The following is a 27,090-nucleotide window of genomic DNA, read 5'->3' on the forward strand; positions in this document are numbered from 1 at the left end:
AGTGTCAGGAACCAAGACAGGTCATTATATCAGAGCTGCTCCTGATGGCTGAGCAGGGTGCAAAGGTTCCATTGAAGCAAGACAGCTTCAACCAATGGTGGGAAATGAGAAGGTATTTCCCATGGGCTAGAGTGGGCCCAAGAACAGTTATCAGGTTTGGGTCACCCTGAAAGAACCCTGCCTCTAGAGATATGCTGACAGAGCTAGGTACCCCCAATGGAGAGAATCATGTGGGCTATTCTGTTATAAATAGGTGCTATGGAGGAATGTCAGAGGGCCAGTGCCAGTACCAATCAATTGTAAGTCCATAGTGAGGGGACCCCCATAAAGTGCTCCATAAAAGCCAGCATTTGGACATATGCCACCCACAGAAGAGAGCAACATCAGAGTCCACCAACACTGGTCAGGTAAGTCCGTATCTGCTCCTCTCCTTTCCTCTTTGCCTGTTCTTTCTCTAACCACCAACACAGGCAGGTGGTGAATGAAGAAGGAAAAGGTGACAATATGGCATAGAAAAGGGTCATGCAGATCTCTTCACTCTGAGTCAAGCCTGAGCTTCAGTAGGAGGAGAAGCTTCTAACTGGTTGAGAGACTGAGGATTTGATATGATTTTACTGGGCTTTTTAATACATCAAGTTAATGATGTTTGTTTATCATTGAGTGTGACTTGGAATATGTTATCTGGCCCAGCTGGATGTGGTGACCTATGAACCGGGAGGTCACGGTTTGATTCCTGATCCAGGCATGTGCCTGGGTTTTGAGCTTGATTCCCACTGTGGGGCATGCTGGAGGCAGCCAATCAATGATTCTCTCTCATCTTTCTTTCTTTCTTTCTTTCTTTCTTTCTTTCTTTCTTTCTTTCTTTCTTTCTTTCTTTCTTTCTTTCTTTCTTTCTTTCTTTCTTTCTTTCCTCTCTCTCTCTCTCTCTCTCTCTCTCTCTCTCTCTCTCTCTCTCTCTCTCTCTCTCCCCCTCCCTCCCTCCCTCCCTCCCTTCCTCCCTTCCTCCCTCCCTCCCTCATTCCCTCCTTCCCTCCTCCTTCTTCTCTGAAATCAATAAAAATGTTATCTGACTGATATTCTGCCTCAGAGTGAGACAGGATAGCATAACTAAAAGTCACGGGCAAGAGGATAATAAAGTTGTTTTAGCTTCTTGTACTTTTCTGAATTCAACTTATTTTTATTAAAAAACAAAAACAAAAAAACAAGTAGAACAGTATTTGCACATAGTAAGTGCCCAATAACTGTTAAGTATTATCACTTGTCATCTTCAATATGCTTATTAGCATGCCTAATCCTTTCATGGTCAGATCCTGTGGGGAAAAATCAGTCACGGAGTAGGCAGGATTAGCGGGGGAGTTTTGAGATCCAGAGAGGCTGTTTTGCATAGTCGTTAGAGTTATTTTATTAGGGTGCAGATAAGTACCTGCTAATTCCCATTTTTCTGTTTAATAAAATATACCCAATTAAGAATTAATGTGGTTTCAGGACTAATTTCCTCTTGGCTACACTGAAATAATGAGATGGTTCAGTTATATTACTAAATCAAACTCTAGAGGCATGGGGGAGGAGGAGCAGAGAAATGGCTTGTTGAAGTATCTGCTGTATTTTGGACCTCATGGCATGATTGCAATGTTAGATATAAAGCACAGCAGGGGTCCAAATGAACTTTCTCACCCTCCAGAAACGCTAGTGAAGCTATAGCATTCAGAGCAGATGAGTGTATTCTTGCCTTTATAAAACACATCGTTCCAACTTAGATATGATTCCCACAAAGAATTTCAGCCTCATGTGAAAATGAAATCAGATTAAAAGCTAATTAATCATCCTTCCTGGACATTATTTAGCACTGATGATTAGTTTTTGTTGTTGTTAATAAGCTTTTTATTTTCGGACAGTTTTAGATTTACAGAATTATTGAATGGATAGCACAGAGTTCCCACATACCCTATACTCACTTTCCTCTATCATTAGCATCTTACAGTATGCGTTCATTTGTTACAAATGAGCCAATATTGATATATGATAATTAACTAAAGTCCATACCTTGTCTGTATTTCCTCACTTGTTCCCGAATGTCTTTTTCCTCTTCCAGGATCACATTACTGATACTGCATTACACTTAGTCATCATCTTTCCTCAGGCTCCTCTTGGCTGTGACCATTTCCCAGACTTCCCTTATTTTTGATGACCTTGACAGTTTTCAGAATTCGACAGGGATTATGGGTATTTTTGTTTTTAAAAAACCACAGATGTAAAGTGCCCTTCATTCTCATGACATATCAAGAATGCATACGATCAACAGGATGTAACTGGGGTGTTGATCACCTGGCTGAGGTGGTGTTTATCAGGTTTCTCTACTTCAAGTTTTTCCTTTTTTCCTCCCCTTTGCTTACTGTGCTGTTTGGAAAGAAGTCACTCAATGGGTGGGAGTTAAGCTACATGTCCTTGGGAGTATCTACATATCGATAAATAGTTTGAAATTCTTCCGAATGGGAGATTTGTCTCTTATCCTACATTGATTCATTTACTCATTCAATTACTTCTTTATATGATAATCTAAAATGTTTATTTTACAATAATCGGATTAACATCATATTGGGTTAGAACTCAATCCTATGCTATTTTGTTGGTCTAACTGTCCCAGCTTTGAGGAACTCTTTTAGTTGGCTCCTGTGTCCCTTTGACATTCACCATCATTGTGGAGATTGTTTGTTTGCTTTAGCACTTTTCTACTTTCTGGCACAACAAACGCTCCAGGCTCATCTTGTGTATTTCCTGCCCCAGTTCTATAATAGAATAAGCCATTTTTCCATCAGGAGCTCTGATTCCTTTAATTGGAGTTGGTATTAGATACAAAGAACCAAATGCTGGGCTTGCTTGTTGCTACTGCATACACATCTTTGCTTCGAGGTCCTCTTATCTGAAGGGGCAAGGGGATATTTTCGTGCATCCTAACCTATATATAGATAGATATCCACAAATATTTCTGTATGTGCCCATCTGTATCCAGATTCAACTATGCATGAGTTTATACTGATGTCTCCAACCCTAACCAACAGCACATAGGTCATTGTAGGCTCCTTTCCTTGCCTATTTGTAATCTCTCACTCCAACAATGAGAAACTTTACTCCCACCATCCCCCATCCATTTATGTGAGTGCTCCAATATTGGGGTCCTTGTATAGTGGTTCCAGAATTGTTAATCCACACTCTTTTGAAGAACTTCACCAACTAGATTACTGTGCTTATATGCAGTTTCTTTTGCCTCATTTCCAAACTTATTTAGGTCAGTACCTGGGGTGACATTGGTTAACAAAACTGTGGTAGAATAGTAAGAAGCTAGGAAAACTCCTGGGCAAGTGGAATAGGAAAATGGAGATAAGAAAATCAAAGGCCAAACAGTGTGGGTAGTTTGCAGCCAGCTTGTGAATCTCAAGACCTTATCAACCTCAACCACGGATACTTAAGAGCAAATGGTTTATTACCCCCCCCCCCCCCCCGAAAAGACATAGCTTAAATCACTCTGGTCATGGAGATAGAAAACAGAGATTGAATTAAAGACATTTATGCCAGCCAAACCCAAGGATAGATGGAGCATGGGAACAAATAATAAGACCCCATTTAAGCCAGATAGACCTAAGATAAAAATGAAACAATGAAACAGACCAAAAAATAATCTAACACTCCCTTATATGCTCATTTTGATGCATCATCATATTAAAAATGCACTTGGAAAGCTGATGCATATTCTGATGAAACCCTCCCCTAAGACTCTCCCCTGCAGAAAAAAAGAGGGGAAAAAGCCCTCATGACATAGAACCAATGTGGCTCCCTATGGAGTCTAGAGCAAGCCCATGCCACTGGCCGGACATGAACTTTTTATTTCTGCCATAATTCTAAGGGTCCACATGAGACTTGCATCTAGGGGAGCAATGGACATCTTCACCCAAACTTATCCCTGATCTTCTCTCACTTTCCAATGAGCTAAAGCACCCCAGCTCACTCATTTCTTTCCTGTAACATTTCTAGAGAGCCAAGCAGAGCACCTTCTAGGCTTTCTTTCATAGTTTTGCCTACCATAGTCCTTTCCTTGTTTCACTGTCCCCAGCTTTAATAAACATACTCTCAAAATCATCTGGACTCCTGTTGTGAAATCTTACCTGCAGGAAGTCAAGAACCCAGACACTATGGGCTTGCCTTAGGCAGGCCCACTCCAGTCTCTTTTCATCCACATTTATCCCCCTCTTTCACCTCTATCTACTCCCCTTCCCCTCTGGCTATCACCCACTGTTGTCTATGTCTATGTGTTTTATATATATAACTAGATGCCCAGTGCACAAATTTCATGTACTGGGGGTAGGGGGGAGAGGGGTGAGAAGGCAGGGAGTGTCCCTCAGACCAGCTTGTATCCTTTCCAATATGGGAGCCCTTGAAGGATGTCCGACTGCCCATTTAGGCCCAATCCCACAGGGATTAGACATCCCTCTCACAATCAGGTACTGTTGTCTCCCAACTGCTTGCCTGCCTGATTGCCCCCTAAAGACTCACCTGCTGGCCTCCTCAACTGTCCTCCCCTGCCAGCCCAATCACCCTCAAATGCCCTCCCTTGCCAGCCATCTTGTGATCACATGGGGGTGGCCATATTATGTGAGGGCATGATGGTAAATTTGCATATTACCTCTTTATTATATAGGATTTGCTTAATCCTTTCATCTTTTTTTACCCAGTCTTTAACCCCCTTCCCTCTGACAGCTATCAGTCTGTTCCACGTATCTATGACTCTGTTTGTTAAATTATTTTGTTCATTAGATTCACATTATAAGTGAGATTATATGGTATATGTCTTTTTCTGGCTGGCTTATTTCATTTAGCATAATACTCCCTAGGTCCATCCATGCTGTCACCAAAGATAAGATTTCCTTCTTTTTTACAACTGAGCAGTATTCCATGGTGTAAACATACCACAGTTCTTTTAAACACTCATCTACTGATGGGCACTTGGGCTGTTTTCAGATCTTGGCTACTATAAATAACACTGCAATGAACATAGGAGTTCATATCTTCTTTTGAATTAGTGTTTCACATTTCGTTGGCTATATTCCCAGAAGTGGAACCAGTGGGTCAAAAGGCAGTCCAATTTTTATATTTTTGAGAAAATCCATATTGCTTTCCACAGTGGCTGCACCAACAGTGTACAGGGTTCCTTTTCTCCACATCCTCCCCAGAACTTGTTGGTTGATTTATTGATGATAGCTGTTCTGACAGCTGTGAGGTGATATCTCACTGTAATTTTAATTTGCATCTCTCTTGTGATTAGTGATGTTGAGCATCTGTTCATGTCTACTAGCCACCTGTAGGTCCTTTTTGGAGAGTGTCTATACAAGTCCTTTGCCCATTTTTTAATGAGTTGTTTGTTTTCTTGATGTTGAGTTGCAGTTAGATTCTTTTGCCACAGTCTCCATTCCATCCCATCACAGAGTAGTAAGAGTACAATCAAATATTGTTAACATATTTTTACTGGTTGCCCAATAGTCTTGGTGCCATAGACTATAATTTACTGAGATAAATGCCTGTTGATAAACATTTAACCAATTATCTCTTATTGAAAAAATTCCTGTTCTTGGGCTGTTATAAATACATCGGTAACATTCTTATATGTTAATTTTTGCACATTATTTCATTATGCGAAATTTCTATAGATGATTAAATCACTGAATTAAAGTATGAACATTTTTAATTCCTGTAATATTGCTAATTACAGTCTAAAAATGTAAATTTCTGCCAAAACTAAATGAGAAGGCTGGAAAGATAAAGAATTATAATTTAAAAGTGATTTTTTTTTCTACTTGACATACCAAAATATATACCCTTTACTATATTATGTGAGTCTGAGCATTTTCACCATTTATACTTAATCATTTTTTTTTGTTATCTCTTATGCCTCTTACCCATTATTCTCTTGAGTGTGAATTTTGTTTCTTATATGCTTTTAGTCACGTGGATATTCAGCTAAACTCGGGACCTGATGCTTCATTTGTAGAAAGTCACTGATCTCCTCCGTGTCATGAGTAACACCGAGCACTCTGCTTTATGGGACTTCCTGAAGATCCTCCCCCTATTGTTGCCTGAAAGCCCAGCCAAAGGACTTCTCTATCTGCTACAGTCACAGGGTTTAATTCCTCAGTAACTGTAACTAGCAAGGGTTTATAGCAATGGTCTTTATATATCTCTTCAAAGTGCTGTTACTATTTGAAGGTTCTTTTCATGTAAGCATTTCCTGGAATATAGTTTCAGAACTCTTCAGAAGAAGTGAAGGTTTCATATGATTTGTAACCAATATTGCATCTATGTGCATGGAAGAAGTTTCTTCTCTGTCAGCCTCAAAGAGACTGCATCCTCAAAGAGACTGACCACAAGGAATGTTTCCACACCTGAGACTTTATGACAGATCTATCACAAAATTGTCTGTCCTGGGTGGAGTCAAGAGCCTTTTTTCTTTTTTTCTCAGTTATATCATAAAGTCTCCAGTTCTTGGGGTTCCCATGGTGTTATCTTCATGGCTTTGGTTTTTCAACCTGGAGTCGTGAGAGAGTGGAGAGATGACAGGGCATGGTTGGTGGTAATAGTTAGTCTGTTGCTATCCAGCAGGACAATCTGGAATAGTTAGCTAACCTTTCTGAGCTTCAATAAAGATGGTTGGAGGGTGGATAGAGAGTTGGGCAAGGTAGTTCCCTAAACCCTAAAAACTCCTCCGGCTCCACATAGAATTGAAAGGTAAGCCTAGTTTAAAGACTACAATTATACTGCTAAATGTCTTTAAGAAAGGTCAAATCCATCCCTCATACTCCTCCCTTTTCATATATAGAGTCAGAGGCAAGGGACCAGGGTTATTCTTGTAGCTGCAGTCGATTTTCCTCTTCAACCCCTCACATTCTTTCTTGTTAAATTTAGCAATCCTTTCTTTTTTTCCCTGAAAAGAAGCTATAAAAATCACTCTTGTCCTCAAACTCAAATTATGCCTTTGACCAAGAAGGTGTTCAGAATTTGGAAATGCAATGATTTTCAAAGATTCAAATGCAAAGCAGAGTCACCTTAAGGCTACCTCATCCTATTTTAATTCTACTTCATTTAGTACTAATTTAAAACAGAAACCTGTGGAGCAGAACAGAGGAGAGGGCTATAGAGCCAGGAGGTACAAATCTAGGAAAGCAAATAACCCGCCTGTCCTTCCCTTAAACACCCCTCTCACCACACCCCCACCCTCCACCTCCCAACTGCCACTTGCTCCTGCACAGGCCCAGGTTTCTTAGCATTTGATTTAAAAATTGCAAGGGATTCACTGGTCTCAATTCACCACCTCTTCCCGTGTAAAGCACTCCCGCCTCTCATGATGATACGCCCTTTACGAAGGAGCCCATGTGGTCTGTCTGCTCCACAAATTCAATCAAACGCCTCAGCAGGACGCAGCCTCTGCAGGGGTAGATGAAGGTGATAGCCGAGGGTGTCAGAGAGAAATAGATTTATCAGCATCCTCAACCACACGCACTGCACTTGGCTCATGGACTGCCAGTGCTTCTTATTTTCTGTTTGCTCCCTCCTCTGCAGATGCTCCACGAACACTGCAGCTTCTTGGGAATTTGAGGCGTAACTGAGAACTTCCTGGCATGAATACGAGAACTGGCGAGACAGACATACGCTTGGCTCTGTGTGGCTGCTCTTGTGGGCACTCCGGGGCTGCTGCTGCTGTAAGACTTGACGCAAACAGATGATTTCTCTCAAGAATCCAGAGTGGAGGGGATCATACCAGGCTGGACTTGTGGTTCAGCTCTCCAATGTGAGGCCCCAGGATCCTTCCAGACAGCTTTTAACTAACATGTAAGGCACGAGGCTGGTGACAACTTTAATTTAATTTTGTGTGATGTTTTCAAAATGGGAACAAGAAAGGCAGGAGGGGCCGAGACCGGTTTGGCTCAATGGACAGAGCATCGACCTGTGGACTAAAAGGTCCCAGGTTCGATTCTGGTCAAGGGCATGTACCTTGGTTGCGGGGACATCCCCAGTAGAGGGTGTGCAAGAGGCAGCTGATCAATGATTCTCTCTCATCGATGTTTCTAACTCTCTATCCCTCTCTCTTCCTCTTTGTAAAAAAAATCAATAAAATATATTGGCGGGGGGGGGGGGGGGGGGAAGAAAGGCAGGAGGGGACCCAACCTGCGCCTGGCCAACAATGAGTGGGAAAACACCACCCGCTTGACATAGATGGAATAAGTCTGTGTCCTTGCTTTTCTAGCGCTCGCATTGCTCAGAATGGTGTGATTACTGGTAAAGAGACATCAAGTTCTTGAGCTCTGCATACTATGCAAATTTTCCTTATGTAGAGATGATTGGAAATAGCAAGATAACAGAAACCTGAATTTGGAGAAGCCCCCTTTCCTCCCCTCAGGGTCATTGCATTTCTTATTGAGGAGGTGAGGTGGGGTTGGGGAGTAAATGGGATGAAACACTTCATTTCACTAGCATTTGAGGATTGACCGCTAAAGACCTGGGTCGACCAGATGCATGGGGATCTGATGACGGAGTTAGGGCCAAATAATATCTTTGGGGTAACAAGATACAGTGCCCTGGGAACTCAGGAGCTCTGGAATCTCACTGACCTTTGCCACAAACAAGCCATATGACCCTGAAAAAAGCCCCATCTCCTCCCTGGACCTCGGAGTGCTCATCTGTAAAATGTAAACTCAGTTCTAAATTTTGAGGGGATTATTTTAGAGGGTTAAATAAAACTGCTTTAAACCATTGAGTGGTCACAGGAGGCAAAGACAAACTGGATGGATCTGTGTTCCTTTTGCAGTCAAGCCTGCAAAGCAGCACATTTTATATTTGGCTTATTTGAACCAGAGCCTTCACTTGCAGATAAAAACAGTAAATATCTTTTAGGACTGTGGTGAATAGTGCAACTTGGAAACCATAAATTTGTATTCAAGGAAGAAGGGGAGAGAAAACCTGGAATGAGCAGTTTGGTCATCGTAGAGAATAAAGCATTCTTTGGAGAAATGCCATTGTTTTTATTCAGTTATTTAGTGTTTTTTTTTCTTTTTCTTTTGTGTGTGTGTGTGTGTGTGTGTGTGTGTGTGTGTTTAGTTATGTAAGTTCTTTATAAATTTTGAATATTAGCCCCTGTCAGGAATATCTTCTCCATTTAGTGGGCTGTCTTTTCATTTTGTCAATGGTTTTCTTGCTATGCAAAAATATTTTCAGTTTGATATAGTCCCATTTGTTTATTTTTCTTTTGTTTCCCTTACCCAAAGAGATATATCAGAAAAATATTGCTACAAGAAATGCCCAATATTTTACTGCCTATATTTTCTTATAGGGTTTTTATAATATGGAGTGTTACATTTAAGTCTTTATTCTATTTTGAATTTATTCTTGTGTATGGTGTAAGAAGGCAGTCTGGTTTCTCCTCCTCCTCCTCCTCCTCCTCCTCCTCCTCCTCCTCCTTCTTCTTCTTCTTCTTCTTCTTCTTCTTCTTCTTCTTCTTCTTCTTCTTCATGTTATTCTTCTTCCACATATCAGTTCAATTTTCTAAACACCATTTATTGAATAGACTGTTGTATTTAGCCCACTGTATGTCTTGTCCTTTTGTCTAACATTAATTGACCACGAAGATATGGGATTATTTCTGGGCTTTCTCTTCTGTTTCATTGATTTATGTCTGTTTTTATACAATTCCAATGTGTTTTGATTAGTATGGTCTTGTAGTATAGTATAGTCTGATATCAGATGGCATGATTCCTCCAACTTTGTTCTTCTTTCTCAAAATTGTGCGGCTACTTGGGGTCTTTAGTTGTTCCATATAAATATTTGAAATATTTGTTCTAGTTCTGTGAAATATGCCATTGGATCATGATAGGAATTGTTTTGAATCTATAGATTACTTTGGGTAATATGGACATTTTATTGATGTTAATTCTGCCTATCCATGAACATGGTATATGTTTCCATTTATTGTATCTTCTTCAATTTCTTTCTCCAGTGTCTTATAATTTTCCAAGTACAGGTCTTTTACATCCTTGATTAAACTTATTCCTAGTAATTTTTTATGCAAATGCAAATGGTATTGTTTTATTTTTTATTAGAAATATGCCATCAGTATCTTTGTTTATCTGTACTGAACATGTCCTTTGTTTCTCTGAAATATTTTTGACTCAAACATTTCAGTGTACTGAACATATTCTACAAAATCTTCAACATCCCACTTCTTAGTAAGGAGCTCCTGGTGGGAACAGAGAGTGGACAGCTACAAGTGCCATATAGAGCTATTTGCTGCAGCCACTGATTCTTAGACACCTCAACTCTGGTCATTTTCTTGTAGACTTAATAAAACAATCTGCTTTACATGACAGATCTTCCAAACCAGCATACATATTTACACACGCAAGCATGGTGATATCTTGTCAGATTATCACCTCCTCCTCTTTATTGAAGAGACAAAATAGGAAGAAAGTGGAAAGAGAGATTTTTGGTGCATATGCAAATGTCCAAATTCTAAATATAGATTTTATGAGTGACTAAAAATTACTTTCACAGATCTCATCCTTTTTCCAGCACATTTTCTCATATCTACATCTCTAATCTGCTCTTTGCTTTTCTACCTTTCTGACTGCCTCCTCCCAGCAAAAATATTTAGAACCTTTTGAAGGGTCACAGGAATGCTTACAAATATTCTGATTTTTATTTCTTCATGCACATGGTGGGATGGAGCTCAGGCATATTCCATTGATGCTTTGGCCAATGAAATATGAACAAAAGTTTAAAGAATTTGGCACAGAGCAGGGCAACATTTTAAATGCATGGCTGGTTCCTCAGCTTGGGTCCCAGTGGGAGGATGACTTGGAAAAGGGCCCCCCAACATAATGAAGAACATGTCTTGCAAGTGTGAAATCTGTTGTTTAAAGCCTCTGAGATTTGGAAGATGTCACTACAGCACAGCCTAACCCAACCTGACTGCTACATAGTATAAAGACTATTTTCAAAACAGAAGAATGGGTCATATAGTTTGTGAATCATGTGAGTGTGTGTATACCTGGAACATGTTATCTTTATCATCTCCCAAGAAACTGGATGGTCTTCTCATTCCCCATCCAATTAGTGGAACAGCAGAAAGCTCCCAGGCCAACAACGATGGGATAGCAGAAATACATATTTCAAGGCGACACTGTTCTTGTATGAATGCAAAATTCCATAGATGCTTTTCTTAGTATAAGTGGCTAGGAAGAAAATCATAGCCTTGTTTCCTGTGGCTCAACTTTCAGTTCAGCATTTATGACAGACACTGGGGGTGACTATACCAGGATGTAAAGACCAGATCATGTTCTGGTTTCCAAGGATCTTGCAATTTTATGCACTTCCCCAGCAGGAGTTCTATGAAAGCAGAAAAAAAAAAAAAAAAAAAGAAAGAAAAGAAATTCCAAGCAGATTCTTAATCAATGGTGAACATTAGCACTTCTATATTTTATCTCAGGTCAAAAGCAAGGGTCAGCATATTTAATTTTGGCTTTTGTGATATGGGGGTCTTTTCCATTCTACAACATTGTCTGCAGTATTATAGCCAGTAATCTTATTAGGTAAATTCTTCAGCTCAGCTGGTTGAATGGGTAGTGGTTTCTTATTTTAATTAGTTATTTCAAGGTTTTTGTTTGTTTGTTTGTTTGTTTGTTTTTTCCTAATCTGGATTTGAAAAGATTGCACTGGGCCTCACTGATTCAAGAGATCATATTCTAATACTTTTGGCAGGTTTCTGCCATCACCCCTAGTATAACTGTGGCTAAGCTTCATAGATGGGCACTAATTGGGTGGAAGGTCAATGGAAATTAGTTGCCAGAATGAATTTGTGTCTGATTTTTTTAAAAAGAGAAAAGTATTTTAATTGCAAATAGCAACTCAAACAATTCTCACAAAGTTCTGACAGAAAACTTCCAAGTGGGAATTCTGCTGAGCTGCTGCGTTGAGTAGATAAAACTCATTTATAATTAGTATCACTATTTGCATACAAACAGTTGATGGGCCAAAGTATTTAAAAACTATTTGCTCTCTTACAGAGATTAAATGTGTTCCTGCAGCCACATTCAGTCTAATCAGCTGCTTGCCAGAACCTCTCTTCAGAGGCCACTCTGGACCCCACTCTAACCTACATTGAAATATAACAAAGACTGAATTAGTCTACTCCCCCCAAATAAAATGTTATTGAATGTACCTGGATGTTTCTGAAATATTAGCTGAAAACAATTTTAATCTCCTGACTGCTCCATTTTATCCTAGGGACAGAGCAAGAGAAGAAATCTCAAACTGATTAAGAAGTTTCTGTCACCTATGGAATGGGTCATTTGAAATAACAGACATCAAATTGTAGAAAATTTAGAAAATAGCATTTCATATGCACCCACTTTTGGATGTGGACTAAATCCAGTACTGCAATTAAGATCTTATTACATAATTCTAGATGCCTTCCACATAGAATATGGTCTGAATTAAAGTCCCACGAAACTAAGCAACTATAGCTATAAAGCTATTGGAATGAAATTTTTACTTGCCTGTGGCTATTAATGTGAGAACATATGTTGTTGTTTTTTTATTTTTATTTGACAAGATTACACTCATCCTTCAAGACTAATAAGATATTAGTCCTTTGACTCTTCTCAATTCTCACTCTTGGTATTAGTCATGCTTTCAGCAGGAAACAGTTACACACTCAAATTGGGTAATTTTAGGAGAGTTCATAAAGGACTATTTATGGGTCAGGTAAAAGGAAGCTATAAGGGAAAGAATGCAGCACACTGAAGCTTGTAACATCAGGGCCTGAGTAGGCAAGGGAACATAAAGGATTATTAGGAAAGCCAAAGTTTGCATGTGGCTTTCCAGCTACCGGGGTCTTCACACATGTCATTTCAGTAAATTGTTATCTCATTGTATCAGGAGATGACTTTTTCTCCCATCCAAATACTAACCAGGCCCGACCCTGCTTAGCTTTCGAGATCAGACGAGATCGGGCGCGTTCAGGGTGGTATGGCCGTAGATAGGAGATGACTTTTTCTGAAGAAGACTTATTTGCAGATAAAGAAACAGATTCTGAGGCTAAGGGACATGACCATGATCACAGGACCACACACAGCTTCTTAACTCTGAATTCCAAATTTCACACCAGTTTGCCTCCAGCCCTTTCCAGAAACCCTGACTCCCACACCAAGGGGGAGGAATTGAGGGAGGCAATCTGTTTAGGAATTGGGATAAGTGGGGGAAGTACCTCTGCTACTTCCAACCTTGGTAAATGTGTGTCTCTCCTGCTGAACCACACAGGTTATCTTTTTTCTTTCTTTCTTTCTTTTTTTTTTTTTTTTTTTTTAATTTATAAATTTATAGGAAGTGGCAAATAACACACAAAGATCCCGGTTTCCCTCAGTTGGTACCATCCTAGGTAATAAAAGCCCAATATGCTAAGTGTCTGGTCATCTGGTTGGCTGTTCAACCAATCAAAGTGTAATATGTAATGATATGCTAGGCTGCTCAACTGCTCACTATGATGTGCACTGACCACCAGGGAGCAGAAAGTCAATCAATCGACCAGTCACTATGATGTGCACTGACCACTAGGGGGCAGAGGCTCCAAGTGGTAGGTTAGCTTGCTGCTGGGGTCTGGCCCATCCGGACTGAGTGAGATGGGCAGGACATGCCCTGGAGCCCTCCCATGGTCTCTCCCTGGCAGGCCAACCTCTGACATCCCTTCTTGGCCCCAATTATGCACTGATGGGGTCTCTTAGCCTTGCCTGCGCCCTCTCGCAATCCGGGATGTTGGAGAGTCGGTTTAAGCCAGATGGCAGAACAACTGGTTGCTATGATGCATACTGTCCACCAGGGGGCAGGCGCTCAATGTAGGAGCTGCCCTTTGGTGGTCAGTGAGCTCCACAGGGGGAGCAGCTGCTCAGCCAGAAGCCGGGCTCTTGGCTGGTGAGTGCAGCAGCGGTGGTGGGAGCCTTTCCTGCCTTCACAGCAGTCGGATATCCCCGCCAAGGGTGCAGGCCAGACTGAGGGACTCCCCAGGACAGGTAGTCTTTTTAAGGGTCAGTTTCTGACATAAAAGTCCTCTAGATCTTCAAACACAGAAATCTGATCGTTGCTATTCTTTTCATTATCACTTAATTTGGTGAGTGCCCTTAATTTTCCAGAACAACATATGACATGAGATGTCACTGCTAGGAAAGACATTCTGGAGTCCCCCCCTCAGCAGACCAGCTCCCAACACTTGCATCAAGGTCTTCCCACCTCACAATTGCCTTATGTCTCCTCTGTGGGAAAGACAGCTGGGCTTTTGGAGACAGTTTATTAGAAGACAAATTCGGAGGTTAGTGGATGAAGCAAACTTGACAGACTTTTCTGGAAATGTCTATGTAATAAAGAGAACAGGGTTTAGAGCTAGTCACATCTGAGTTTGAATCTTTACATACACCAGTCATTGACATTTCTTGTAGTATTGTCCTAAAATGTTAAATACAAGTATAAACAGTTTCTTGTAATTTAACTTTTACCATACATCTGTCTTATTGTACCAAGTAGATGATAAACTCCTAAATCGTAGTGCTCTGTACTTTTTTGTGTTTATCACTACAGTTTGATGATTAGATCTGAAAACATCATCAAGGTTGTGAAAACACAGGTAGTCTGACTTCAAAACACTGAAATTCAATAACTATGCAAGGCATAATCTGCCAATTTGTATCTATTAAAGAAATGGAACTCACTAGTAAGCAAAAGCAGGTGTGTCGTCTGAGAAGAGGAACGTAAATGTTAATTTTGAGTTTGGCAATCAGTGTTATATTGTCCATCCTGAAACCATTCACTTATTTAGGTTTGAATATTAAGAACCCACAACATGAATGCATTTAAAAATTGCAGATGCTCCATGTGTGGTGGGTTTCAGAGACTTCTCAGAATTATCTTCTATCCCTAACATAAGCATAGCTTTCACAGTTATTATGTGCTATGTGAAAGAGTAAAAAACTGCTGTCTACCAACCTTGAAAAAATATGCTGGTGTTTGTTTGTTTGTTTGTTTGTTTTTAAGGGGGAAAATGACCTAGGCCCAGTGCTCCAAATAAAGATAGGGATTGTTGAATGCAAATCTATCCATATTTGTTGAATGGGATGTAGGATATACAGAAGGGAATCATGTGTATGCAGGTTGCCTACTTTGTTCACTTAATATTATACTAGTAGGGGCCTGGTGCATGAATTTCATGCATGGAGGGTGGGTCCCTCAGCCTGACCTGCACCCTCTCCAATCTGGGAGCCCTTAGGGGACGGCTTAGGCTTGCTCCCCATGGTTCTCTGCTCTCTGTGGACCTGCCTGCTTGATGCCACTGCAGGCCTGGTGTCTGCTCTCTGTGGGGGCCTGATTGCCCTTCACCGCTGGGGCCAGGGGCAAGCAGGGCCCTGCTGTCTGTTCACTCACTGCGGGGGGCTGAGGGGCAAGCAGTCCCCCACAGTCCGCTGTCTGCTCACTTGCTGTGGAGGATGTTCCTGCCCTGCCCCTGGCAGCTTGCGGACACACTGGCTTGGAGTGCCTGAGTCCCGGAGATGTTTCTGCCCTGCCCCTGGCCACTTGATGCCTGCGAGGGGGCATTTTGGGACCCTGGCCACTATAGGCCTACATGCAGGCCTACAGGCTCAGAGAAGCCTTGCTCCCAAGGATACCTGCCCCAGGATGCAGGTTGCTTGGCCCCGTGCATGCACAAGCAGCTGAGGGACAGGAACATCCACTGTGTTCCCACCCTGCCCCCGACTGCTCGACACCTGCTTGTGTAGGCCCGGAGTGGCTGGGTTGTTCCAGGACCCTGGCCACTCTGGGGCTATGCATGGATCTATAGGCTCAGTGTGATCTGGGTCCCGAGGATGCATGTCCCTGAGACCCAGGCCACTTGGTGCCAGTGCCCATGCAAGTGGCATCTCCACCCCTGGCTGCATTGTGCCTGCATATGCAAATTAACCCACCATATTTTCCAGGTTAATTTGCATGTTCACTCTTGATTGGCTGGTGAGCATCACAAAGTGATAGTCAATTTGCATTTTTCTCTTTTATTAGTGTAGATAAGAATATTTTTATTTTACAATGCTGTACATGGAAACAACAGTGCCAGACAGAGGGTGGTAGGTATGCAATGAATACATGGGTTATGGAAAATATGTTGAAGGCAGATATTTCGATCAAAATCTAGCCATTGATGTTTGGGCTTTGCAGTGACCTTCAGTCCTTTACAAAGGGCTTTGGGTTCAGAAAGCACAGAGCAAACATCTGTGAGTCTGTAGCCAGAAACTGTAGGCACAGCTCTTCAATCACAATTAATGCCCATTTTACATCCAATTTATGGAGATCATTATTGTAACCAACTTCCGTGTCTATGGCTGCTGTCATCCCTGCCTTTTTTTTCCCTTCACATCAGGGTAGTGTTAGTAGAGGTATATATCAGCAGCCCAGGCTTGCATGCTATTGTGTCTGTGCTAACCTTCTTTGTGCTCTAATTATTTGATTGTCTCAACCAGCAATGTGAAAAAAAAAAAATCATTTGTACAAAGAAGTAATCATGATATTGAGGTCTCAGATTCCTATCTTTTCAACACTAATGATCCCTGAGCAATTTTATTTTATTTAAAAAAAATATTTTATTGATTTTTTTACAGAGAGTAATGTAGAGAGATAGAGAGCTAGAAACATCAATGAGAGAGAAACATCGATCAGCTGCCTCTTGCACACCACCCACTGGAGATGTGCCTGCAACCAAGGTATATGCCCTTGACCGGAATGAACCTGGGACCTTTCAGTCCGCAGACTGACACTCTATCCACTGAGCCAAACCGGTTTCGGCAATCCCTGAGCAATTTTAAAAGAGATCACTTTGCTGGTTATAAAAATAATGGTGCTGAGTATGGATTATGACTCTCCCATGTGTGACTTGAGAGGTGTTTACACATGTGATCCCTATGAGATCTTCATTAAACAGGGTAACTGCCTAAAATAATTTGGTGTCTTTCAAGTGACTTTTAGGATAAATTGAGTGACTTGGGATTTTATTTATTTACTAGCAGCCCAGTGCACGAATTTGTGAAAGAAGGAGTCCGGCTGGCCTGTCCCAATGGGAGCTGATTGGGCCTGGCTGGCAGGAAGGGAGGCTGTGGAAGGTTGGTGGGCTGGCCCCACCCCCAGTTGTGGGGGGGATGATTGGGGGCCAGGCTGACTGCGGGAAGGAGCCATGGACAGTTGGCCAGTCGGCCCCGCACCCAATCAGGGTATTGGGTCAAATTAGGAGCAAGGCCAGCTGGGGGTGATTGGGGCCTGGATCAGTCTGGGTGGCTGCCACAGTGCGCATCATAGCCACCAGTTGTTCCACCATTCTGGTCACCGGATATATATATATATATATATATATATATATATATATATATATATATATATACACTTGTTTGTTAGAAGGTGGGAAGGAGATGTCATACACCACCTGGATCTCAACATACAAGGAGTTTGTTTTCTTTGCTGAGTGGCATCATTGTGACTTTCAAGAAGTGAAATAAATACCTTGACCTTGGTGGTTCTGCTGCCAAGTTCAACTAAGCAGTGGTTATTGCTCTCTGATGTACCCTGAAAGCACTGTCTAACCAGCTGAGCCAGTTAGCAGCCTGGCCTCACCAGACTAGTTGTAGGTTGGCTGGACTGATGTGAAGACAGCTGAGTTGTACTTCACTGAGGCAAAGTTCGGTTTCATTTTCCTGTCCCTCTGTGAAGAATTATTCTATCTACATGCATTATGCATCAGAGAATAATATAAAATGAAGTCTAATTTCCTTTGGACTTGGCTCAATTTGCTTCAATATACACTCAGTGGCCAGATTATTATGACCACCCCATTAGTATTTCGTTGGGCCACCTTTTGCCTTCAATACTGCAGCAATTCTTCTTGGCATTGACTCCATGAGATGTTGAAAGGTGATGTGAGGAATCTGACACCATGCCTGATGAACAGCACTGTTCAGTTCTGTGAGATTTGATGGTTGTGGAACCAGCTTCCTGATGGCTTTTTTAACTTCGTCCCCCAAATGCTTAATTGGATTGAGATCTGGTGATTGTCAGGCCACCTAAGCAAGGTAAAGTCTCCCTCATGTTCTTGAAACCACTCCTGCACAATACGAGCACCGTGGCATGGTGCATTGTTTTATTGGAAGAAGCCATCTCCATTGGGATATGCCATCAACATGATATGATGAGCTTGATCAGCAATGATATTTTGGGGAGAGCATTGGGAGGGACTAGGCCTGCAGGGGAGGGCAGTTATGGGCAAACAGGCTGGTAGGGGAGCAGTTAGGTATCAATCAGGCTGGCAGGGGAGTAATTAGGGGGTGATCAGGCTGGCAGGCAAAAGCAGTTAGGGGCAATCAGGAAGGCAGGTAAGCAGTTGGGAGCCAGCAGTCTTGGATTGGGCCTAAACAGGCAGTTGTACATCCCTCAAGGGGTCCCAGATTAGAGGGGATGCAGTCTGGGCTGAGAGACACACCTCCCTGTGCATGAATTTCAAGCACTGGGCCTCTAGTATAATTAATAAAAGGATGATAAATAGTTGAACAGAAAGTCACGTCAGTTTTAATGATGATTCATTTATTGGGCACAGAATTAGTGAGTTGGAAAACTAGGTTGTCAGTTATGGCTGAATTGCAATGATAGGTTGGCTATGGATGCAAGAGTATGGCAAAAAGCAATGAAAGCATTCCAGGAGAATAAGTTGGCTAGATATTTAGAATTAAGAACATTATCACTTGTAAACTTTATGCTACATATACACTATTAAAATGTATGATAAGCATAAATTTATATATTAGAGGCCCAGTGCATGAATCCATGCATGGGTGGGGTCAACTCCTGGTTTAGGGGACAATTTGCATATTAGCCTTTTATTATATAGGATATACACTGAGTGGCCAGAATATTATGCGTTCAGAGATCATAATTATCTGGCCAGTGTATAATAGTATACACATGTTCTTTTTTGAAGAGCCAATGTACTGCACATGTATTTACTATACATTTGCTATCACATCACTGACTATGCCAAGACTCTTACTGAAGGTGTCAGCAGGAGAGGCGCTGTTAATAAAGTTGGCTTTCTCTGGGTAGATGGAGGAAAAGAGATGGGCACTGATAGCATCACAGAAAGACCACTCCTGGTTCTGGAGAGCTGAGATCTCCCCGAGAAGGTTTGCCCTGCCTCCGTTGACTGTGCCGTGAAGGCTTTGTCTTTCATTTTTCATCCTGATGAAAACCCTAAGAACCCACGAGTTATGACAAGCTCTCTGTATCATCAATAAACTTTTGGTCTTTATGGCAGTTCTGTAAGGAGGGCAAGGCAGGGGGTTATCCCCATTTTACACATCAGAAAACGGAGGCTCAGAAAAGTGGTGTGAAGCTCCTCCACTATTTTGGCATCTACTTTCATTCTTATCTGTATTTTCTTTCCAGACAGATTCCCAGAATTTCAGCAAGAATGTGAAAGCCAAGTATCAGAGGAACCAGGTCCTCTGTTCAGGAGGGAAACGTGCCTGATTTATTTTTGGTTTGACATTCTCTAGCTTGCCGTTTCCTCTTGACTGGCTTTGTTTGCAGCCGGGGCCCCAGCTTTCAGCAGGCTGGTCGGTGGCTGTGCTTTAAGTCTGACCCAGAGTAAGGACATTTTTGTGTTGACATTTCCTGTCTCAATTTCCTTCCCTGCTTCCTTATGATTAATGGGCAACCTTCCTCCCACCTGCGTTTCTGCCTTCCAGCAAGAGATGCGCCATCCGCCAGGAACTGTTTTCCTGCAGTTTTGTAACTGAAAATAACAATAATAAAAGTCCTCAATTAATCTCCTGCCTCCCCAACCTGCTTTGCAACAGCTCTCTGGTCTGTGCTCATGTGTTAGGTCGGGCAAGCATCTGGCCAATGGAAGAATCTCAAACTGCCAAGGAAGGCTCGGCGGGATCGCGAGCAGGTGATCACCCTCAGGGTCAGAACAGGCAACAGACAGAACCTTAGGCCTGTTTTAGTTTTTTAAAAACTTCTAATTACTGAAGATGTGTTGTGTGCCGAGCACTGTGATAAGCACGTTATATACATCATGTCATTTAACCCCCTTGCTACCCAAGGATGGAGATCACGTCATCTTCATTTGAAAGATTATAAACTGAAACTCAGAGAGGTTACGTATCCTGCCCAAAGTCCACAGCTTTTAGAGACAGGATTTAAACCCAGGATCACTTTGGCTGATTTTTGTGAGCATCTGATTTGGTGTTCAATTTTATTATGATTGTTGACATTGTAATTTAACAATTTAATACTCATTCAACAAATTGTTGCTCACCGTTAGTATGCACTAGGAAAGATGTTAGTCCTAGGAATAAAGAAATGTATAAGTATAATCTAATCCCTGCCTTCAAGGTGTTTTCAGTTAAATGGTACAAGCTTGCTTTCTTTTTTTTATCCTGAAGAAACAGGAGGAGATGTTTGGGGAAATAAAGTCATATTTATACCCTCAATTTCAACATGCAAAACTTCCTCTTCTATTTTTGACCCATTAGCAGATATTGTACATATATATTTACCCAAAATACTTTTTTCAAATACACACACACACACACACACACACACTCTCTGAATGGCCAGATTATTATGATCTCTGAATGAATAATAATCTGGTCACTCAATATATATCCTATATAATAAAAGGCTAATATGCAAATTGTCCCCTCCACCAGGAGTTTGACCAGCAGGCAAGCGAGCCAACCGCCATGTCCTCTCCCCCTGACCAGGCTAGCCGGACCCCACACATGCACAAATTCATGCACCAGGCCTCTCTCTCTCTCTCTCTCTCTCTCTCTCTCTCTCTCTCTCCCCCCCCTTTCTCTCTCTCTCTCTCTCTCTCTCTCTCTCTCTCTCTCTCTATATATATATATATATATATATATATATATATATATATATGCTTTTTGGGGGGCCTGGTGCATGAAATTCGTGTATGAGGGAGGGTGTCCCTTCAGCCCAGCCTACACCCTCTCCAATCTGAGACCCCTTGGGGGATGTCTGACTGCCAGTTTAAGCCTGATCCACAGGATCGGGCCCGGTTGCTCATAACTGCTCCCCCTGCCAGCTTGGTTGTCCCCAACTGCACCCCCTGCTGGTCTGGTTGCTACCAACTGAACTCCCCACTGGCCTGGTCACACCTAACTGCCCCTCTTCCAGCCTGGTCGCCTCAAGCAGCCTGTTATTCAATTGTTTGGTCATCCCTCACTAAACCCCCTGCCAGCCTGGTTGCCCCATGCAGCCTGCTTGTTCAGTTGTTTGGTCATTCCTCACTAACCCTCCTAATGGCCTGGTTGTAGGCAGCCATCTTGTGAGGGTGTGACAGTCAATTTTCATATTACCTCTTTATTATATAGGACTTGAGGCCCAGTGTATGGTCCCTCAGCCTGGCCAGTGGGGATCAGGTCAAAACCAGCTCTCTAACATCCCCCAAGGAGTCCTGGATTGTGAGAGGGTGGTTCTTGGATGACACAGCCTGGAAAGGGGCTCTCTCCTTTCTGGTTTAGGGTGTGTCACTAGAGAACCACAGCTGCCAGGTCACTGTAGCTGGGAAGCTCGTGCTTGAACATCTTCCCCCTATTGGTCAGTGTGTGTTATAGCTACCAGTCGAGCGCCTGCACCCTGGTGGTCATTGCACATCATAGTTATTGGATGGTCAGCTGCTTGGCCATTAGGATGATCAGCTTAGGCTTTTATATATATATATATATATATATATATATATATATATATATATATATATATATATATATATATATGATCAGTCACTATATATATATTATAGACTTTTAACTTGCAGTATACCAATTTTAAAAAGTCAGTAAATTGATTTTACTCTATTTGGAGATCTAACTAAATTGGTTAGTATGACTAAATGAGTTTCACCCTAGTTTGAATTTCAAATAGAAGTAAGGAATTGTTATAGGTAATTATCTAATTACTTTCTTCATCACAAGATGTTGGGTCAATTTCCTCTTTTTCCTTTTCAGGAAGTCACTAATTGGTGAGTGACAAATATGACTCTTGAGGAAGCATCAGAAGCTCTTTAAAATAAGCCATTGGAAGCCACTCTTCACTTCTCCGCTGTCAGAGATGAGTGCCTACATCCTGGAACTAGAACAAACTTGAACTAGAAGGAGTCTGTCCCATTGGCTGGTGTTATAGGAAGAATTCCAGAGGATATCTGCCTTGAAATCCCTCCTTCTTGATGGCAGGCATCTGAAATTGGGCCTTTGGAGATGGTCCTGATACAATGTCAGTCTTTACAATTTCATTTATATCATGCAGATATTTTTGTGGGCCAGAAATTAAAGTCTTAGGGCAGTTAACACTCACTTTCCAATTGAGAGCACCATGCAGGGGTTCTGTCAAGAACATGCCCAGGCAGACACTGTCAGAGAGAAGGGAAGAGGAAGGAGCGAGCTGAGAGAGGAGATAATGATAATTAAAGTCCTTCAGTGGTCCCCAAGTCTCCCGGGACCTGGCCCTGCCAACATCTCTAACCTCTTCCAACATTATGCATCTCTTGGCTTTTTGGCCCTTCTTTTCCTGAACACATCATTCTCTCTTCCACCCTAGGGCATTCACAGGAGCTATTTTTGGAATAGTCTTCCCTAAGACTTTCTCATGGCTAATTTACCTTGTCATAAATATCTCAGCTCCAGTTCTACTGTCTCTGAAAGGCCTTGCTTGGTCACCAACTGTCCCTCCTTCCATGTCTACTCCAGTCACTCTCTGGCATTATTTTCCTTCTGGCAGTTACACTCTTGGAAATGAACTTGTTTGCTCATTTGATTACTTGTTTATTTTCTGTCTTACCTCACTACACTTCATTTTTTAAATGAGGCTTTTGTTTTTTATTAGGACTTTGTTTTGCGTAAGGCTGGATCCCCTTATTCCAATGCTTAGAAATTTCCCAGCATTGATTAGTCACTCAATAAATGCTTATGTATTACATGAATATATATTAAAAAAACACCACAAATAACGATGAAATTAATTACCTTAAGACATGGGCTTGCCAGTTGGAATCAGTAACATGAGACTGCCAAGAACAGAGGATCAGAGATTTTACCCTACTTACAAACATACCCTGTTAACCTGCTGTAATTTCATGTATACTGGCAGAAGACACGAGACTCCAGAGTCTGAGGGAAAGGGCAGTTTATTATTCACAGTAACGAAGTAACCAGAGTATTACCATTTGCTGCAATTTTCCAAGCATTCATTTTCACAGGGGAACATAAAGATGGCAAGGTGGCATATGTACATGCAATGGAGTACATTATAGGAGAAGAACCCTGAGCTTGGAGACTCCAAATATTTAATAATGGACTGTGTGCACACCTGATCATTGATCGGAGGAAGGAATTATCTTTATTATATGGACAGTGAACAAAATTGTTCTTTGTTCAAAGGAAACACTTCTTTGTATTCAAGCATATTTTTTTTCAAGGATCCAAGTTGGTTGTATACAAACTTCTTTGAAAATATAGTCATGATCAATGCAATCAGTGCCTCTGCTTACAATGTAGAGAATTGGACGAAACTGGTTTGGCTCAGTGGTACAGCGTCGGTCTGCGGACTGAAAGGTCCCGGGTTCCATTCTGGTCAGGGGTATGTACATTGGTTGCAGGCACATCCCCGGTAGGGGGTGTGCAGGAGGCAGCTGGACAATGTTTCTCTCTCATTGACGTTTCATAGCTCTCTATCTCTCTCCCTTCCTCTCTGTGAAAAATCAATAAAATAAAAAAAGAAGAAAACAAACAATGTAGAGATTTGGCTCCTATCTTTTACTAATGATCTCTTTATTTCATCTTTCCTTCACATCCCAGAAAACCTTCAGATAATATTTGTTTAACATACATCCTATTTCATGAACACCTCTTTCTTTAGGAAAACAGCCTATCAATAAATCAACCTATTCTTGCTGAGGAATGGGCCATGTGATAAGCCCTATTTCTATGCAGTTTTTCTCAAACTGGGGTACCATCTGTCAGTGAGTTTCTGGGGGACTGCCAAAGGGCAACCATGGGGTAAAAATAGAACACTTTTGGGGATCATAATTTTTACCAGAAGAAATGGAAAAAGGCCTGTTAGTTTTCTGTTGAAACATAGGTCTATTAGTGGAGCACAACATTCTCAAGGGCTTTAAAGATGCAGCAAAGATTTCTTTGGGCAGCACTGCTACCCCTCCTCAGCTACAGGGTACTTTTTTTCTGCTGCTTTAATGGGGAAAAATTTAAAGCCCTTTTATAGAACTGCAGTTGGCAAACTTTGAGCCATAACCTATTAATAATAGGCTGTGAAATCAATCAGATGGGTCTTGACCAAAAACTAATAATAATAAAAAATACCAAAGAATGGACAATATCAGAGTGCATCATAAAATAAGTATTATTTTTTTACATGTTTAGATCAGTTGTGTGTGTGTGTGTGTGTGTGTGTGTGTGTGTGTGTGTGAATGCAGTTGGGTTGCAATGTTAAGTATATTTCTCATGATGGGTTTTAGTTACAAAAGTTTAAAAGCTATTACTGTAGAGGATATTATAAAGCATAGAAATTGTTATTTTACCCAGAAACATTTTAAAATCCATTAAGAGATGAGATACATGAATAAAATTAGCGCCAAATGATGATGGAGACTGGGAAGCACACTATCAAATTTGCAAGTAACAAAGCCCCCCCACCCCCCAAAAAAACACAAAAAAACAAAAAACAAAAAACCAAATCAGAAAATATCATAGATGACAGAATAAAATCATCATTTTATCTTGAAGGAGTAAGTTAAATTAGAGAGCTGTCAATAGAAATCAAAGTCATCAATTTGAAGTTCTGATTCTATAGTTGAAAAAAACTCCACCCAGTTTGGAAAACTGCTATTACCAGGCGAAGGTAGGCCATGGCTCTTCCGTACTCACTGGATAGTCAGTCACATCGGCAGAGCTCTCCTCAGCTTGGTGTCAGCTCATTTAGAGAGAGACACTTAGAATCCTGGTAGAGAGCATTTGGAAGAAGATGGTCTACAATGGGGGACTTCTGAACAGTAGGAGAATTAAGAAAATAACATTTATTGATGCTATATTCTATTTTAGGCAGTTCACACAGCTGTTTTCATGTATTTGGAAGGTACCACTTGAAAAGAGGAGTGGAGACTCTGTGTGGCTTTAGACAGCTGTCATAGCTGATAAGAGCTGCCATCCATTGAGTGCCTACAGGGCACCAGCCATTGTAATAAATGCATCGCAACATTTCTTTCAACAATGAAACAACCACCACCATTGGTCAAGCCCTGACTATGTGTCAGACAGGGTACAAAGCCTTTTACTTGAACTATCTTATTCAGTGCTCCCAATTATCTTTTGAGGAGGGTATTAATTTTATTTCCATTGGCAAATGAGGAAAGTGGGTTTCAGAAAGGTAGTCACAGTTATTAAATGATGGATTTTGGTTCGGTTGGAACTTTAACTATTAAAATGGCCTTACAATTGAGTGGGTTACTGCGTGAAGAAATGAGGTTATTGCCCTTGGAACTAATCAAGTAGGAAATGCCTCCTATTGGTCAGAATTTTTCACTGGAAGATCACGTTCAGACTGGGAAGATGGGATTTATCTTGGTCCTTGAAGAGTAAGAAAGTGATGGAGAAGAGCAGGGAAGGACCTTTGAAGAAGGAAACGCCACACCAATAAAACCAGGCCCGTGTGACATGTATTGCATCCAAGAGAGAATGAGGAGATCTGTTAGGCTGGCTTGCTCCTCCACCAATCCCTTCTTTGTCTTGTTTCACCTTCCTCTGTGCCCTTTACCTCAGCAGCCTACCTGAACCTCCACTGTCAAACTCAGTGCCAGGTTGGAGACCAGGGTGTGCAAAAGCAAATTCTGCATCTCATCTCTTGGACAGTTTTTGTTTACCCTCAACTAAATCCCACCTACGTGTGTTTGCGTAGGTGAAATGTAGGCACCTCCTAAAAATTCTAACATTATCTTTTCATCTCCTAGTTTTTAGTCCATTCCCTGCCCTCAGTTGCCTATCACTTCTTTCCCTTAAAGGTCTGCTCAGCTCCAGGGATTGCATTTCTGATTTGTCCAGGTTTCCTTTGTAAGAGGCTGTTGGGTGAGAATCTTTGGGCATCACGACATGCCAGGGTCCAACTTGAACCTCCAGAGTTTTGTGGTGATTTTTTGACTCATCTTGCACATGTCTCTGTCACTTGGTATATTAGTTTTCTATTGTTGCGTAACAAATTACTACAAACTTAGAGACAATCTTACCCACTTATGAGCATACAGTTCTGAGGGTTAGAAGTCTGGATGAGCTTCTTGGCTTCGGTTCTCACAAGATCCAAATCAATGTGTTGGCTGGGCTGAGTTCTTGTCTGGAGGCTCTCGAGAAGAATCTGTTTCTGTGCTCATTTGGACTGAGGGAAGATTTCAGCTCCTCTTGATTATAGGATAGATGTCCCCATTTCCTTGCTGGCTGCCAGCTGGGGATCATGCTGAGCTCTTAGAGGGTCACCTTTTCATCTTCAAAGGGACTCCATTATCTTCAGTGCTTGAAATCTTTCTGACTTCCCTTCTGCCATTAGCCTGAGAAAAATCTCTGCCTTTAAAGGTTCCTGTAATTAGATCAGGTCCACCTGAGTCATCTCTTTTGATTAACTCAAAGGAAACAGAGAAAATCCCTTTAAGTATAACCTTAATCACATAATCACTGTCGAGGTATCTTCGCCTATGACAGGTCCCACCCATTCTCAAAGGGGAAGAGATTGTAAGAAGGCGAAAGTCACTTCAGGTCATCCTAGGCTTCTACTTACCACAGCTAGCAAATACTGGCACATCACTTGCCTTCTCACCTCACTGCCTGAGCGGTAGTGAACAGGGGCGAGGACTGCTCCCTAACCTGCTTCCCCCTTTAGCATTCTTTATTATTAATTATCTTA

This window comes from Pipistrellus hanaki, assembly GCF_964339955.1.
Source record: "Pipistrellus hanaki genome assembly, chromosome: 3".
NCBI classification, from domain to species: Eukaryota; Metazoa; Chordata; class Mammalia; order Chiroptera; family Vespertilionidae; genus Pipistrellus; species Pipistrellus hanaki.